The sequence below is a fragment of the Dromaius novaehollandiae genome, chromosome 4, assembly GCF_036370855.1.
Source record: "Dromaius novaehollandiae isolate bDroNov1 chromosome 4, bDroNov1.hap1, whole genome shotgun sequence".
Taxonomy (NCBI): Eukaryota; Metazoa; Chordata; class Aves; order Casuariiformes; family Dromaiidae; genus Dromaius; species Dromaius novaehollandiae.
Window position 1 is genome coordinate 50,387,316 of NC_088101.1, and position 12,068 is coordinate 50,399,383.

The 12,068-nt window shown below is 37.6% G+C and overlaps 1 long non-coding RNA gene across 1 annotated transcript in view; it reads left to right on the forward strand.

Moving 5' to 3' along the window:
* LOC135328392 (uncharacterized) overlaps positions 1-10,396 on the forward strand; it is a 55,846-nt gene extending 45,450 nt beyond the window's left edge. The window contains exon 4 of the long non-coding RNA XR_010389224.1: positions 10,000-10,396. This is a non-coding gene — a long non-coding RNA (uncharacterized LOC135328392). The remainder of the gene's footprint in view (positions 1-9,999) is intronic.
* The last annotated feature ends 1,672 nt before the right edge of the window (positions 10,397-12,068 follow it).

Consider the following 12,068-nt stretch of genomic DNA (forward strand, 5'->3'; position numbering starts at 1 on the left):
GTGTCTTTTAGAAGTGATGTAGCCTTCTACATCTCTCTCCCTCAAAAGAAGCATCCATTTCTATCAAGAAATATTTCTTTCCTGAGTTCGGCACTCTTCAGAATATAAAGAATGCACATTAAAATCTTAACAATCTAATCAAAGAATTATTATTAATCCAGTTACAATGATACCAATATTCATAGTCCAGATCATCCAATTAGTACAGCTAATTACCAATAATAATACAGCTAAAACTGATACAGACAAACTTTCTAGTAGTCCTACCGCATTTTCTGGTGTTATTCTCACCCTTCCTATGCTCTGTGGGTCCCGAGATAGTGAGGAGGAGAGCGCAAGGCAAGTCATTAGCATCTCAAGCTCTTCAGCAGGAGGAGTATGATGATGTCAGTAGTTTCTTCCTCCCAAATCTTGGTCTACTTGGAGTCATTTTTATACATTTGCTAACAGGCAATACACGTTGCTCTTTCTACGTGAGTTTACAACTGACATTATAGCCAAATTTGCTGTATGTGGTGTGTTTTACGTACATCACACACTTGTTCATTCTTCTCTCATCTTTCCTAAACCTTGTGTTTATCTCAGATCTCAAGGTTGCACTCCTTTGATGACCAGTAACTGACCACTGGTGGGTTGCTTATAGCCATGGACCTCTGCTGTCATCCTGTGCTGGCACTTTCATGTCTCTGCTATCCTACCTGTACTTTTGGGGGTGCCTGTTAGCAGTCTCCTGTTGTTTCTTCAGTAGCCTTCAAGTTGTGGCTTCCTGATAACATAGCTAGTGTTTTCCTAGCACAACCCAGCCACATATACATCCTTGTTCTAGGGTCACTGAATTTCCACCACAAAATAGGGGACTCTGAGGAGATCTGTTATGTACATACAGACACCTACAGACCATACATGATGACTTGACTGCTGCTCTGCTGGGGTGCTGCCACGGTTGCTGGTGAGGCCATTGCCTCTGCCTGCCTTGCCATCACGCTCAGCTCCCAGCTCCCTTCCCTGTTGGAGCAGCCTGCCCTTGCTGCCCCCCAACAGCTGGGTACATAAAAGGCCATGAGATTGTGTCGTCTGGGCCGTGGGGGGCACTTGCCTAAAGGAGGAAGTGGCAGACTCCTCTCCCAGCCCAAGCTAATACTTAACCCACAGTTTGGAAACCTCAAGTGAAGAGAGAATCGAACTCAGGTTTCTTTGGCACAAAATTGCAGTGAACACAGGCTAGCAGGCATGTTCATTCTTTTTCCCCTTCTTTTCTGTATCCCAGTAAATCTTTAATTATTCTCTGCAAAGTAAAATGGTTTCAGTGAACAAGGTTAAGAGAGTCCTACAGCCTTGTTACTAGAGCAGTTAGAAATGGCATACAAGATAGGATCGACAAATTCAAATCACTTCAGGCAGATATAAGAAACTACAAGTGAATTATCTGACTACCTTTAGCTAAAATGGGAAGGGATTTATCCTGTATCTTGGGCTTACGCTATTAGATGTTCTTTAAGAATACCTACTGGATTTCAGTCTGCAGGCAGGAAGCACAAAGCTCTACTTCTACTCTCTTATATTCCCAGTAAAGTGTATTTTAATAAAGCCTGACAACGTTTCAGACTTACACAGTCATAAGCATGCACAGAACCAGTATTTCACTGGTTAGGCAATTTCATCAGTGAAAAATAGGCAATAATGGACTTAAGGCAGACATCTCCTGTGTTAGATAGTGACTGAGGAGGACTTGTGGATATTTCATATGTGGATTTACACATTTCTAGGGGAAGTCAGGGAGTAATTAATACACTTCTATTATTTTGTCAGTGTAATTCAAAGATCTAGAGGTCACTTCAGAGGCCTATTTTTATCTCAGCTGAATTTATATGACATTACAATATACATCAGCTTCATTATAGCTACACTTAGGAGCCATAAAATTGTACAAGATGCTACAGAGGTATAAAAGAGTTCTGCAGAAAGTAAGACTTCAGAATAGGTATGTGAGTTTTGGTGTATGCTGCCTATATCTGAATGTATATAAAGCTTGTTATTTAACTTTTTTCCTTTAGAGCTATTTCAGTGTTTTGTGAATTTTTCTTCCAATGTCAAGTCCTGTCCCCAAAATCAAAAATTTAATTTCAGTATCATAAAATGTAAATCAAAACATTGACTGTTGTTTGTTTACTGTCATTTCTTAACAGTTCATGTGTTTTCTAACTTTAGAACTTTTATGTGCATTTTGTGTTATTCCACAGAGATATCAGGGCAAGAAACTCATTTTTGAAAATGAAAATTTTCACATAAGTAGTTGGAAAAACTCCTAACAATGCAAGACTCCTAGTTAAAAATCTCCAGAGTTGGAGCTGTATTCACTGTATTCATCAAATTTAGCCACGTGTCTCTAAAATGCAGGATACAAGAGTGTTCTTTTTATTTTTGGTGACTGAGATGAAAGGTAATAGTATTGACAGAGATTGCAAGGTGATATTTTAGGTAGTTGGAATTTTTATCATAGAAGATGAAGTTTTGTCGATTAAGCATATTTAGCACTACCACAATTGTTAGCTGCATTAAGTAGCAAAGTTTATTATCCAATTATGTTGCAATATACAATCCCACTTGGTCCTTCCGGAAGACTTCTGGTACTGCAGGGCATATGATTAAAACAGTATGCACTAGATGTTTCTGTTCACAGTGGAAAAAAAGGTTTTACACAACTAAGATTTTCTTCACGAATGAAAAATAGATGGATCTCTCTATATGCCCATTCAAGTCCATGGGAACACTACAATCCTTGAATAGGTTCAGATGAGCTTTGTCTTTGCAGAGCAGCACATTACTTTTGTTCCTTTTTCCTTCCTTATAGCTTATCATCCTTCTTTCCCAGTCCAGTAACATGTATAAGGTTTTCTCTACCTATTAATGCTGGGCTTCTAACAGGAGGAAGAATGGCACTGAGGAGGAGGGTGCTTAAGTGCATTGAGTTTTGCTGAACGTTGGCTTGCTTCAGAGCAAAAGGCTAGGCTTGAGGTTCAAAGAGATTACATACAATCAATCTTAAATTAAGGCCATAAGGGTAGTAGGCAGTGAGCTGGAAGAAAGATTGGCAGGCTGAATGAAAGAGGGAATTAAACGAGCTTCTCAGTAAAAGTGAATTACTATTTGTGTTGAATAGTTAAGCAATAGAGAAGTGTGAAAGAAGAGGAGAAAAAGGTGAGCCCAGAGTTCAAAGATCATCCAGAGCTAGGGTTCCCCTCTCTCACAGCTCATACCAGTTGTAGAATGCAGGCAGAACTGGGAAACAAAAGTTGACTTTTCTCAAAAGAGAAGATCAGAGCCCTATCAGAGAGAGCTTTCCTAGTTTCCAATGAATTGGCTTCCCCAGATAATGAGAGAGAGGAAGACTAGGACTTGAAAAGAACAGCATCAGATTCCCAGGCAAATAGTTTTTATTCTTTCCTGCTCCATAGCATGCAATATTCCAGGGCTTCCCTGTGAAAAGGAGCTGCTTTTCCTTTACACTTCTCCCACCAAATTCTTCTTATGTTCAGTAGAATATTTTTCCGATTATACTTCTGCCTACCACAGTGATTGCAATAAGTGTAAATAGGGCAGAACAGGTTTCTATTAGCAGCTTCACACACACACACAGCATTTTGCAGGGGCGGAGATATATCCCTAAAGCTAATAAACCAAACCAAACCAAACCAAACTGCAGGAGCATCTGATGTCTGTAAGTGTCAGGAATCCTGTTTTGGATTTCATATGCAATCCAGAGCTTTTAGTAAGTCCTTGTCTGTTAGTATTATATCAAGGGTCTTGGTATACAGCACTTAGAAGAATAATTTGCATCTATAGAGCCAGTACTACTTTCTTCAGCTGCAAGAATTACTTTGGAGGTCCTCTATCCAAGCAGTGATCAGATTTGCATATTCAGTGTGTTTGAAATATTAAAATACTCCATAATAGTCAACAATTGTACTGTCTTAACTAACAGCTAACCAACTTGAGCTAAGCAGCCTTTTGCAGTCCTGTCTTTCTGAAGCTACGTACTGCCCTGATCAGCAGGGTTGTGTTGACTGCCTACAAGTGCTGCTCCATTTTATCTATGGAAGCTCACTGAAGAAAACTGAGTCATACAGAAGTAAATAGAAAGCGTTTACAGAAATACGTGGATTCTAGGATGACTTTATAAGTGAAATAATGACATAACTGAGGAGGGACAAAAGCAATGATCCATAGCTCATGACAAGAGCAAAATTTGATGGTGAGTCTTGAAGAAATTGTGTGTGTGTGTGTGTGTGTGTGTGTGTGTGTGTGTGTGTTTACGTGTGTAAATACAAGGCCATTGTATAATTATTTTTAAATCTAATTTTATAAACAAAACTTTTAAGCAACTTTCACCACGTTCTTTCTGAGGAAGTGCCTACCATGAGTGAATTAAATGCACTGGGCTACACTTGTGCTAAACTCAGGCTATACTTCTGCTAAACTCAGAGTGATATATCTACCTTTTTTAAAATCATGGTATATTTCTGTGCAAATATGTGTATACAAACATATAGAATAAAAAAAAATAAAAACAAGATAGAATCCTTTCTTTCATCCCCTGCTGGAGAAAAGTAGGCTATGTGACTCACTAAAAAATTAAATAGAAGTTACTCTACTTAAGTATTTATTAAAACAATTGTGCCTTTTTATTTTCCTCCTCCACTTTACAAGACAGACTTCTTTCAGTCCAGAAAAAACAAACAAAAAAACTGATTTGCGCATGTTACCTCAGCTAGCCAAAATACATAACAAACTGAGATCACTGCTGTTCAAAGGAGATTAGGATAATGATTTTTAAACTTAAAAATCAGGAGTTTTGCTGATAAAATTCTGGATTTTTTTTTCTCTGAGCCATCTGTCTGTCTCTGAATCAGCGTGTACTGGCAAGTTATTAGGTCTGTTCTGTGAGTCATCCTACTCTTTAAGAAAACCTCTCTGGGCTGAGCATATAGGATCCAATTATCTTTCACTGAACATATATGTCATTACATCCAAAAAAGAACAACTGTGATAAAAAATAGAAACTCTGCAGAGCCAACTCGCAGCAGTTAGGAAATGCCAAGAATACAGCTTTCTGTTGAGCCCTTGCTTGTCCCCAGTCAGTGTCTCGTGATACAGCCTTTAGTTATATGCTCACACATTGGCTATTCTGAATTATCCTGTGATCATGGGACCTGGACCCCTGCTAGAAACACAGCACCATGGCATAGCTGACATGTAACCACTTTTGGTTTTTTTCCACTGGGTAGGTGCTTCATTCAGTCATTGCACAGGACAGACATTTTTTCCTACCCTACCCTTTATCTTGCTAGTAATTTCCTATTTCTTTTGAAGCCTATGCCACCCGTAGTCTTCCCTTACTGTTCTGTTCCAAGCATTGCCTTCATCCTCTCTTTCTGTCCTGCCAGCGTTTTCCCCCAATTGTCTTTTATCTGCCTATATTCTTAGCTTTCACTCCTCAATTCCCTCCTTTCAGCTGGCAGGGAAAGCCTTAAAAACACAGCAGAAATTGTCCACCTTATTTTAGTCCCTAGACTGGTGCCATAATGGTCTCTCAGGAGCAAGCAGAGGGACTCTTGTTCACTACTTTCTCTTTCTGCTGCTTGTTCCCTGGGTTTGGAAATGGACAGTCGGTCGTTCAGCAGGGACAGCCGTTGTGCAGCTTGTATATAGGAGGCGTAATGGGCAGGTGTATGCTTCATGCAGACAAAATCTTACTTGAATTTACCTGTGAGATTCCAGCGACTCTCTTTTGAGGCCCTGAGATTCAGGCAAGGGCATATTTTCACAAAGGTGGGGAAAGCCACTTTCCAGGCCATATGGGATTCAAAGGCTGTAGATAATGGAGATGGTAACATTTCATGACAAAACGGTTCTCAGATTTCCTTACTATTTTTGCCTAGTCAAAACAATATTTCTTTTCCCTATGGTCATTCCTGGAAGCAAAAGATGAGCAGTTTCAGTAAATGAGGATGAAATGGCCTGCGTGGATGATTCTCCACATAATTTCCTTTTCAGACACATACTAGTGAATGCTTCAGACCAAATAAGTCAAGTCCAGCAGAAATACAACCAATTGAAAGCAAGTTCTTAGAAGGGTACGTTAATAAGCAACCTTGAAAGTAATCAGTAAGTGCTTCCTCAGTCACCTTTGGTATCATATGCACAGAGAATTTCCATGTTGAAGACAACTTTGGCCATCTGTTCTAATCTCTAATCCATCATCACTTTGCCACTTACGTATAATTAACAATATTCATTTCATGCCAATAAAAGCTCTAGATCACATCATAAAGCTTTATTCTCTATATATTCATATAGAGATTGATAGATAGCAGGCTTAAGCTTTTTCACTATAATAATCCTTGTTTTAGGCATAAACCTTTAACCCATTTTTGTCTACTGGTCCCAGTGTAAACCATTAAGCCTGGACAGTTCTCTTTAGATTATACTTTTCATGAGCATGTAGGAATTTGAAACATGTATGTCCCCTTTACCAGCAGTGAAAATGAATTGCTGTCACTGGGTAGAAGCCCAGCAAACTAGATCTCTCTTGAAAGAAAAATATTGCTATGCTCAGTTGAAAACAACTACTTATGTTCACAGAATCCATAGCTAAAATAGAACTAATTTTTAATTTTCTATAGGTAACTATTGATCTTCTATAGTATTTGATCTCCAGAATGCAAAGCTTTATCTCTGATTATATATACTTTCAACAGTAGAAACATTAGCTAATTAAAAGGCATATATTGAAAACTGCTTACCTGAATAATGTTCTAAAATTCTTACTAGTGGAGTATAAATATGAATTTAATTACTATACTTCTCACTTTTATCACATTCTCTCACTTTTTGTTGTAGTCATTTTCACTTTCACAATTAATAGAACACTGTAAGAACAAAAACAAAATAAAATTATAATTTTTGCTCTGGTTACAAGTCTTTTTCTATCCTTTTAACTTTCTTGGTGTTTGTCCAACAATTACTCAATGAAATCTTTTGTAGGAGGGACTGCAATATTTATTGGTACCTTGCACATAAATCATTGAAGTGAGGTTTCACTGTTTGTACTGGAAACAGTCCTCTGAAGTCAACAGCACATCTTCTGTTGATTTTGATGGGAGCAGAACTGATCCCATGCTTAGTGACTTGCATCAGAAAATTATCAAGATTGTACCACAACACTGCTACCTTGTGGCATGACATAGAGCAAAATCATTATTGCTTATGTGACATGACTCTCACTTAACTAAAGGGGATGCCTTATGTCACAAAATGCTAAAGCCTCAACTTATATTTGGATGTACAATTTCCTTTCCATTGTAAGTCTTTACATGATAATTAGCGGAAAGCCCTGCCCATTTTACTCATGTTAAGACTACAGAGTTTTAAAAGATGATGCCAAATTACTTTTCCATTACAGTTCCAAGTCGTAATGCATTCATTCTTAGAGCTGCTAATTATCTTGCAAAATTTTGTAATGCTGATGTTAGGAAAATGGATATAGTTTTCCATTAATAACCTGAGCAAGTTTGGAGCTAGTTTGTGTATCACAGATAAAAATACCCTTCCCTACTCCACTATATTTATGTCTCATTAGTTTATGGACCTAAAGCCCTCCAGGGATTGTCACTCACAAATCCACCAAATGTTTACAAGCTCTAGATTTTGCATTTGGATCTCTAATTTAGCCAACAGATATGGAAAATCATATATAGACAGAAAACTCCCTGGTGACTACAGTGTTGTAGGTTTTAACAGAGAGGGCAGAAATAGTATAAGCATAATGCTTAGTTTAAGCATAATACTTAACACATTAATGGTAAGCTAAGTGCACCACCTAGGAGAAAGGCACTCACTATATTTCAAATAAATATACTGTTCCTGCGAAAACTGTTGGCTTCTAATGATAAGTGTTTAATATGGTAGCATGTTAATGCCATCCAGTTTCTGTTAAAGAAGGTTTTTTAATGGAATATTTTCAACACAAATGTAGACAAGTGAGGACCAGCTATTTTCTGAACTGGTAGCTCTGAACTTCGGGCCCCACCGGACCACTGTCGCTTCTCCAAACTTGTCACAGGTCACCATACATTCTTTATCAGTATTTTATCTGCAGACACTTTACAAGCAGCCCTGTCATAAATATACATTAATTGCAGGATTTAAGCACATAATTCCAAAATTCAAGGCTGCACAGGACAGGGAAAATATTGTACAATTTTAGTATTCTCTGAAGCTTCTATTAAACATATATAAATTTAACTGTTCTTTCTTTACACATGCAATGGTTAATGGATACTCACACGAATATAGAGTATTACCCTCCTTCCTGCTGGCTATATTGGTCATATAGCCTCAAAACAACTATTGATGTACCGATTAAGTAAAATATAAAATTGAGGTTTTCATCCAAAAGCCTAAGGGAATTCATGTGATTAAAATGTACAGTTCAAAAAACTGAACTGGAAATGCGTGATTTTCCTGAGAAAAGATTTAGGAAATGATAAGGAGGAAATATGGGATAGATATTTAACAAAACATTTAGAAAAGGTGGAATGTTAGCAGCAGTGTCTTAGTAGTGAATGTTAAATGAAAATATCCTGATGGCAACTACAAATCTAAAATTTGAGTAAATAAGTAGCGCACAGTTTTATATTTATATCAACCTGTCCCAGACAAATGGAATGTAGTGAGATAGTAATGCCTCTGCCTCATGCTTCCATTGGCATTAACTGTATATGGGTTATTTTTTGCACATCAGGTAAAATATTCAAAATAAATGGCAGGACCTCATAAAAACTCCTTTTTTAATGCAGTGTTTTTTACTCTGCATATGCTATGTATCTGTTATGTATATATTTAGTTGCATTTAAAGACATTTTTCCCAACTAAGGTCTCCTTTCTATACATCTGTGTTTAAAATCATAAAATTTTATTACACTTTCCTTTATCCCCAAAGATATAACTAAATAGATATTTTCTTGATGATTAAAATTCAGTTATTATACAGGGATTATTTTATTCACCTAGAAATTTTGAGATGGAAACAATATTCCTGGTAAACTACAATGTATCACTTGTATTCACAGGTCAGCCTTGTGAACTGTAAGATAGATACTTATATTATTGTTCTGCCTGCTCTGTGTTAAGATTAATTCAAATATAATATTACTGCTCTGATAAATATATTTGAGTTACATACCATGCATAATATACACATCTATACCATAATTCCTTGAAACTAATACTGAAGCTAGTGGATTAGATGTTTTATAAAAGTAATATTTGTAATAAAACTTGCTGGCACTAGCAACCTAACAGCAGATGGGGTTTTATAGAGAGCATGTAATGATGATTCATTGCAGCAACTACACATGGATCCCTCCAATCTTCTTTCAGTTTAGCTCTTTCTTTGGCTAAAACAGTGATTACCTGGTTAAATAATTATTTAAAAAATAATCAAGCACAAGTGATGGCAGCCATCTGCTAAATGATTAGTAGATATAAGTGGGCTTTATCTTCCCAAAGCAGATTCTTTTCTGTAATGCCACTTACTGATGTGAAATTAAATATCCATAGTTAAAATGTTTCACCTGATATGCTCTCCATTGTTAAGCTGGCAAGTGACCCTTAACTGATAAAATACATCTCAGAAATTTATCAGTGGGGAAGGGAGGAAGATGATTTAACGATTAAAATATTGAACTGATTTTGAAAACCTGGGGCTGGTTATTCACAAGCTCCCTATATGTTCCTTAGCACACGTATCTCTCCAGGTCTCAGCTGCTCTGGCATGGAAGTAAGGCTTGCTCTGTGTCACAGAAATACTGTGAAGAAAAAAATTGATAGATACTTTAACCTTCAATAAATTATACTTTTACTGTGTTGATCTCACTGTATCTCCTGATTCGAATAAGTAACTTGGCTCTCTCTAATTATCTGCAACTACTTATCTAGAGGGGATCAGTAAGAAGACTATTTCAACCTGTTATAGTGACCAGACCCCTCCATCCTTGACACTTGCTTTTAACTGCTGAAGCAACAGAAGGCTTCCTGCGGAGCCTCAGCCCTGCAGAGACTGCTGCGGGGACGCTCCCGGGCTGCTCGTCATCCGTGGCCGACCTGCAGGAGATGCTGTCAGTTTTGTGAAAATAAAAGCAAAGAGAACAAAGTACCCAAGAAACGCATGATCTAAACAGTGCAGATCTGAGTTTAGATTACCTCGGTGTTGATCAGTTTTCAGCCTAATCACACTGGCAGTTTCCCCATGACAGCTTACAGATCCCCAAAATATCTAAAGGAAGTCACCTGTAGAAGACCAGCTATAACTGGAAGGACAATCTGAGCCATACATTTTTTTTTTTTTTTTTTTTTTTTTGCATTCTGTTTTTCAAGAAGTGGAAATTCTAAACCTGGGCTTTTTGCAGACACATGTTTCATTTCAGCAAGAGGTAAGTTTTAAAATGGAAGAATATTAAAATTCTGTTCATAATAACAGTTACTTTCCAAATATGCTAGCTACAGCTGGTAGCATTTTTAGTTTTAAAGCATACTTTTTTGTCCTGAGTGACACAAACATATAATGATCACTTGTTTCCGATATCAAAGTTTTTGACACAAAAATCCCGATATCCCTACTTCATTTGATCCCTGATCTTGAAATACCTCCCCCTTTATTATACCATAATGAGACCACTTAAGTGGGAATTATTGCCAACTTTTCAAGGTGAATTAATCAGAGGATGAGTGCATATAGTATTTACCCCTCCAAAGTTACTTGCAATTTGATATAGAGGATGCCTATAAATGGATCCAAATACAAACTAATAAACTGCATCTGTTGGATATGAAAACTTTACAATCAAAACCACATATACGGAGCTAACATAAAAACAGAACTAGCAAAGTGACTCCAGCATGATGCTTAAATTGTCAGGTTAATACCACATTAAATTATGTATGTGTTTATTTTTGTGTGAGTCTGCTTCAGGAGGAGCAAGAAAAAGAGAAGTTAAGCTGAGGAGGGAGGAGAATAACAGCTGAAGGTGTAGAATGAAACTGAAGTAAATTATCTGTGTGGAGGGTAATTGAAGGGAAAGGATCTGAGAAAGTAGTGTCAGCTGGCACAGGGCACAGAGAACCTAGTTAACGCTGTTGAGAAATCTGAGCGAATTCTTCACAGGGTCTCTGGGCAAGTGTCTCTGGCTGACAGTCCAGTTTCTACTCAGAAGACTAAGTATCGACTGGCTCTACAGCTCTTAAGACCTCGCCTATATATCTCTGCTTCCGTAAACAGTGTGGTCAAGTGGAGAAAAGGCAGCCCTGGAATACAAAGACCAGCATTATGTTATTGCTCAGTCACTTAGTGCATAAAGACTTGGACACAGTCCTTCCTTATTGTCTCTAGCTTACCTAACTGTAAAGAGAAAATCTGGTACCATCACCTGACTCGCGTGGAAAAAAGTTACTAGAGTTAAATGTTATCACTATATAGTGATGCTACTATGAGTACTCAGAAGAAAAGATAACGCAGCACGAAAATTAGGAGGGTGAGACTAATGCAAAAAGCTTTTTAGTGTTCTGTATTAGCAAAAACTTGTTGACCAAGTCTAATTAATTTGCACAGTACTCTTCCAGACTCAGCTTCAGAACTCCTTTGCCTCATGGACTGAATGTTAGGATACACAAGATTCATAAATATACAGCAGCGCTGCCTCAACTCCAAGCCATCAAAATCCTAAATTGCTAAAATTATGAGATCGATTGAATAATTACTAGCATAAAAAAACAGAGTAAACTTTTATTTATGTGGGAGGGGGTTCACCTTGCTGATTCCTTAAAGAAATATCTTCCTGCAGAAAGCTGCACTAACTTCATTTGTTGATTGACTTCATAAGTGTCTGGGAGCTGCAAGGTCACAGAGAACTTGGTGCAGGGTGTGATTTTATTATTCTAGGAATACAAACCTTCTCCAATATAAGCTAGTCAGTAGTTGGCTGTAAGAGCAGTGTTCCCCAGTTCCCCCA